The following is a 6,177-nucleotide window of genomic DNA, read 5'->3' as shown; positions in this document are numbered from 1 at the left end:
GATTGAAAGCAGATGTTGCTCTTCTATAAGGGTGGTCTTCTGGGAGGAATGCCCTAGATCAGTCATAAACTAGATTTCATAGGCGGTTGGACCAGCAAGCCTTAAGAAAAGGTCCACAACATTTACATCCATGATACCCTTTTGTTACAAGACTCATGGAATTATTGCATACCTGGCATGTTAGCGATCATGAAGATCAAAACATTTATAGTGAATCAAATTAATATGTGAAACAATATTGTTACATATATAAACAAATCAATAAACATGCAATTAATGAGAGAAAACGCCTAATCCTGGATAATCACATGTGGTGTAAGCACATATGCCGGAAAATGTAAAAATCCTCTCTGATGTGATGGGTCTTGATACATCGTATACATGTATCCCTTTCCATAATTCCTTCAATTCATCTACCAATGGTTGTAAGTAGGCATCCATATTCTTCACTTGTATTCTACTAGAGACTATGAGAGCCAACATAAGATGTTCATTCTTCACGGAAAACCATGGGGGGATATTGTTATTGATCACTAATACAAGCCAAATAGAATGGTTAATGCTTTGAGGCCATCTATGGCTATGTTGAGTTGTAGAATTTGTACTTCATCCTTAAATTTTTCGGGCCATGTGTCCTCTATATGCTTCATGGCTATTGAACCTGTTGGGATTCACATAACTCCCGACTCACTTCTGTGTGAGGCATGCCATCCCTTCAACATAGATAATTATTTGCAACAAGAGAGCCTTTGGAACCTTGGGATTATATGCACATGCATCAATATCTTATGAGTAGGACCATGTTATTTACGCTTTTTTATGGTACTTGTCATGCCCAATTTTTAGACATATCTCTTTGTTTGTATTTTCTCCTCTATATAGAATCCAATCAGTAATACATGCATGATATGACATGTCTCAACACTCAACATTTTCAACAATTGCTTTGCCTCTTCATAGCTACTTGGCAGGGCATTATCACTTGAAAGAGCCTTATCTTTGAATAGCCTTCAGTTGGTGGATAACATAAATGTAACATGTCAATATTTAACATTCATAAAATTGACCATTTTAATGCTAATTATGTGATAAGGTTTTTCAAAATATAAGGGACTTGATCATGGTCAATTAACTCAATATTATCAAGAAACATGAATTTGACATACTAAAATTTGATTTTAAGTTCTACAGTAACATCAATGTCCGCAGATGGATAGACTTTGATTGGCCACTAGGTCCAAAGAGAGGGGTGGTGGAACAATATTTCAAGCTTTCGAAAAATGTATTATTGATATGAGCATCATCCCCTAGATCATTATTTTTTAATGTATCTAACAACATTGTCTCCATGGTAGTTGTGTCCCATAAGTAATAACCCATACCAACCTCTATTTGATTGCCTCCATTTCCATCTTATGATCGAGAACTATTGTTGCTGAATTCATTCCTAATTGGTGAATCTGGATGTAGTGGGAATTGAATAGGTGGTTGTTTCAACCATTGTTGGTATGATTCCTCTCCGAGTTTTTCTCTTAATGAAACCTTCCCTCGATTTTACATTGTAGTGGGGTGCACTCCAAGATGGTAGGTAGGTCTCTCATCATCACTAGAATCCTAATTTTTTTAAATATTCAACGTTAGTACATCAATGATATTAGTAAGCACAATGTAATCGGTTTGTTGAATTTACATTATAACAAATAATTATTACCATTGTTGACCCAATAGCATGGTTGGAAGATGGCATGTTACACTTGGCATGGTAAAGAAGCTATCCATTTTCATCTAACAACTTCTTGTGACATGTTGCCTGTCAGGAAATTCAATTTCTTAAATTTCTTTCATTAAATTATCAGCTAGGGATACTCATAATCTTGTGATGATGCTAACAAGATATATGTCGGAGTAGGAAACTGACTCTAAGCTAAGAAAACTTGGTTATTGTAATAAAGAAAACACTAAGCTCCCTTACTGGAGTTCCTTCCATAATTCTTCCCAAAACCTATCAACAATCATAATTATAAAGTATTCCTAATGAAAATAGTAAAGCATATAAACCTATAGAAAGCATTAAGATGAGATACATGACTTAGTTGTTGTAGGAAAGAAAACACTAAGCTCCCTTACTGGAGGTCTCTTCGTAATGTTGCACAAGATCTATCAACAATCAAACTTATAAATCAACATATAAATCTAACTAATATTCACAACTATTTATAATGAAATAAAATTCTTCCTTGATCCATTTGGAGTGGGCTCAATTCTCCTAAGAGCAATGTGACAAACTATTCCATAAATTCATTCACTACATTAAAGTTATTTACTTCTAAAACTATAGAATGGAAATTTATGCAAAAGGAAGATTTATTCTATTCCATCATAAGTTGGATACATCGTCCAAGAGTCCTCTCCCTTGAAATGAAGGAGAACCCCATATTTATACATAAGCTTGAGATAACCAACAAATATTTGAGATCCACAAATCTCTCCTAGCTCCAAAAATATCTCATGTGGTTACAACAATGGGCTAACACTTAGAAAGTAATATCTCTACAAATACTCTCACAAATCTCTAAAATATGTATAAGAAATCTTATCAAAACTTCCATGATTCCTCTCCATGAAGTATGCTTGAAGGAATCTCCCATATCTTCATCAAATATTCAAGGGGTTGAAGAAGAAATTAGAATTCAGGCTTGGTGGTCAAATATGATTTTCTTGGAGTCGTCAAATACACCTAAAAACATCATGAAACTCATCCCACTTTCATATATAAGTGAAAACATGTCATTTTTCCAATATTTAATCATAAATTCACTCAAAAACACTAAAACAGATGCATTGGAGAATAATAAGTTTAAACCCGATGTAATCATGAAAATATTTTAATGTAAGGCTTTGGGAAAAATAAATATAGTTTAAAAGTGAAGTGAAAGTGGACTGAAAGGTTGGTAAAAATATGGTATTTGAATGACCCAACATTCCCCCCAACTGGAGGTGTTGCATGTCCTCATGTAACCTTGCATTGGATTTCTTGAACTGTTTGATGGAGTATTCTTTTCTTATGTGCAGCAACATTTTTCTTATGTTTGGTTCTTGTGTGAAGACCATAAATATTGCAAGTGTTGGTTCTTGTGTGACAACAGTTTCCTTTTTACTCTTCTCTTACTACAACAAAGAATGATCTTGAAAATTCAACCATATGAATACATTCCAAATGATGATTTGGTAATGTGTGCATCAACCATTCAATCTTTTTAGCCTCATTTGCTTGAAATTGTTTGTAAAACATGCTATTTAAATAGGTTATGTATAGGAAACCACAAAATTATGGATAGCTTATTGAAAATTTATGTTTCTATGGCTGTAAAAATTACTTGGAACATCCTCAACATTGTAGTTCTTTTTAGGAATTTTTGTTTTATATGAAAACCAATGATGCATTATGGAAGTCAATCAAGGTGTTTATAAGAACAACAACTTTAAATTGGAAAAAGCATGTTGGTCAACAATATATGAGGTTATGAAGTATGGGATTGACAAATATTGTAGTGAATATAAGTAATGATGAATACACACCACCCCCCCCCCCCCCCAACTAAAAGTATTTTCCATCCTTGGCAAATGTAGCAAATAAGGAAGACATACAATGACATGAAATAGGGAAGGATACGAAAGGAGAAATAGGGAATTTTTCCAAATACATATATTTTAGCATTCAAGGAATTATTGATTAAAGAGTGGAAAACAACATAGCTTCACCTACATTATAAGGTCCTTAACTATGCATATGAGTGATCTTTGTATGGCTGGAATATTTTTGGCTACTATTGTTGGATCATCGATCTTAAAGTGCAACAATCTGATCTCCTTGGTTGTAAGGTGTTTAACATGTGAAGCAGGGGGACCACTTATTGAATCGGATCCAAAACTTGTCGGCCTTGTTCATTTTTTTTTTCATTTTTTTCTATTTATTGGTCTTCGTTATGTAATATAGCACATTGGTGCACCTCTAACAAATAGCACCATTAAGTCCAAAAAACTTGTGTTTAATTTTTTGTGTTTTCATTTTTTACTATGATGTTGATGCTTTTATCGTTACATATCGCACCATCATAATTTTATTTTATTCTAAATAATTTTCCTTGTCAGTGCTCGGATTTACTAAACTAAGCACACTAGTGTGTTTATGTACATGATCGCATTGGTTACCAAGCCTCTTTTTGGCTGAAAATTATGTGATTTATTTATAAAATATATTTAATGGCTTCTATATTGAATGGTACATGTTATATATTGATAAAAAAATGTTTGAGAAGTTGTCAAGTAATAAAAATATTGATTGGCACAGTGATAGCACACCCAAAAAAGAAAAAACGACAAGTTCTTTGTAAATCCTTTACAAATTAATATGTGTGAACTGTATATATGTTTAACTAATATGCATTGGTTACTGTGTATCATGTAGAGCCACAAAATGAAGAAGCTCGAGAATATTCTTTTTGTTCTACATGTAAAAGAGCGTAAAAGCTCGATGGAAAAATTGCATAAGGATCAATCAGTTGAATGAAAAAATACCATTCAATATGACTGTTTTTTTCATTAAGAATATACTTAAAAATATTATATAACACGTTTCAAAAAATCTATTTTTTTAATGTGTTACAAGGACCAACAACGAAGGAAAAGAATGTCGTTCTAATAAAATAAAATTATAAAACATGTAAATGATGATGAATTGGTCCTTAGATCATTTGTAACGGTACTAGAGGTTAATGAAAGGTGGGGGGAGGAATTTACAAAACTATGAGGGATATAATGGAAAAAATGTATAGATGTAATTTCCACTTACAATATGGAAATCAATCTAATTATTCCAAGAACAATTTAGCTTTAGAATACAAGAATCATTTCCAAAGCAATGGTCAATGAGACCTGTTAGACTTGCAACAGAAAAAGCATACAATAACAAAAAATAACCATTCAAAAAGTAATATTCCTAACTAACTTTCTTATCTAGAATTATATATATATATATATATATATATATATATATATATATATATATATATATATATATATATATATATATATATATATATATATATATAGATATAGATATATATATATATATATCTATATATATATATATATATATATATATATCTATATCTATATCTATATATATATATATATATATATATATATATATATATATATATATATATATATATATAGATATATATATATATATATATATATATATAAGAAACATATATTTTCAATTAAATAATCTTGAGTCTCGACAGAACTAATACATTCAGCAATAGCTTCATGTCTAAATTCCCCCAAAATAGCTCTAACTAAATATCAAGATGTATTAGAGATGTTTGTCCCAAATTTCTTACAACGTTTGGCTTATATGCCTGCCAAAAAATGTCAATAAACAACACATATTTACAAACCATAAAAAAAAACTACATATATTAGCTAACAATTGTAAATAAAAACTAATTGGAACCCTGATTTAGAGCTTGTCGTTCCACCTCCTCCATCTTTGTCACTGCAACCTGCTCTGGTTGAATTGCACCCTCGAATTTTTGTCCCACATACTCCATCTCGGCTGCTACTACCTCCTTTAGGTGAATTGAGTCCTTAGGATCACTTTGAAACATCACATGATAAATTTCTAGAGAGGGAGCTCCCAAATCACCTCCAACTTACACATCGACACCACCTTCCGCAATACAAAATACTTGTTTTAAGATAGACACTATCACAATTTCATCTTTCTCCTCTGTTCTCTCAACCTTCAACTCTAAGTTCTCAATATTTGTCATTATTAACTGCGAGGCTACCTGAACCATCCCCATGTACTTAAAAAACTCTACAATCCACCCATCACTAGGGAGAAATATGACTTGTTTTCATTTATAATTTTTCCTCCAATCTAAGATATCATCGCTTCCACTTCACTCCTAAAATCACTAGAACTATCAGAGGATTTTCCCACTCCATTCCTGGAAGAAAACTCCATTTCCTTATAGTAGAGAGGGTGATGAATTGGCCACAATGCGAATGCTCTCCCTATCCACGACCTTATAGCTAGGAGCAATTCCAAATTAACAACATTAGAAGCCACATCTGAATCAATTTTCTACATAAATTCTTTTACTG

Source organism: Pinus tabuliformis, chromosome 2_1 (assembly GCF_031772625.1).
Source record: "Pinus tabuliformis cultivar Carrire ecotype Pingquan chromosome 2_1, CPIR1, whole genome shotgun sequence".
Classification (NCBI taxonomy): Eukaryota; Viridiplantae; Streptophyta; class Pinopsida; order Pinales; family Pinaceae; genus Pinus; species Pinus tabuliformis.
Note: the sequence above shows the minus strand (reverse complement) of the source record.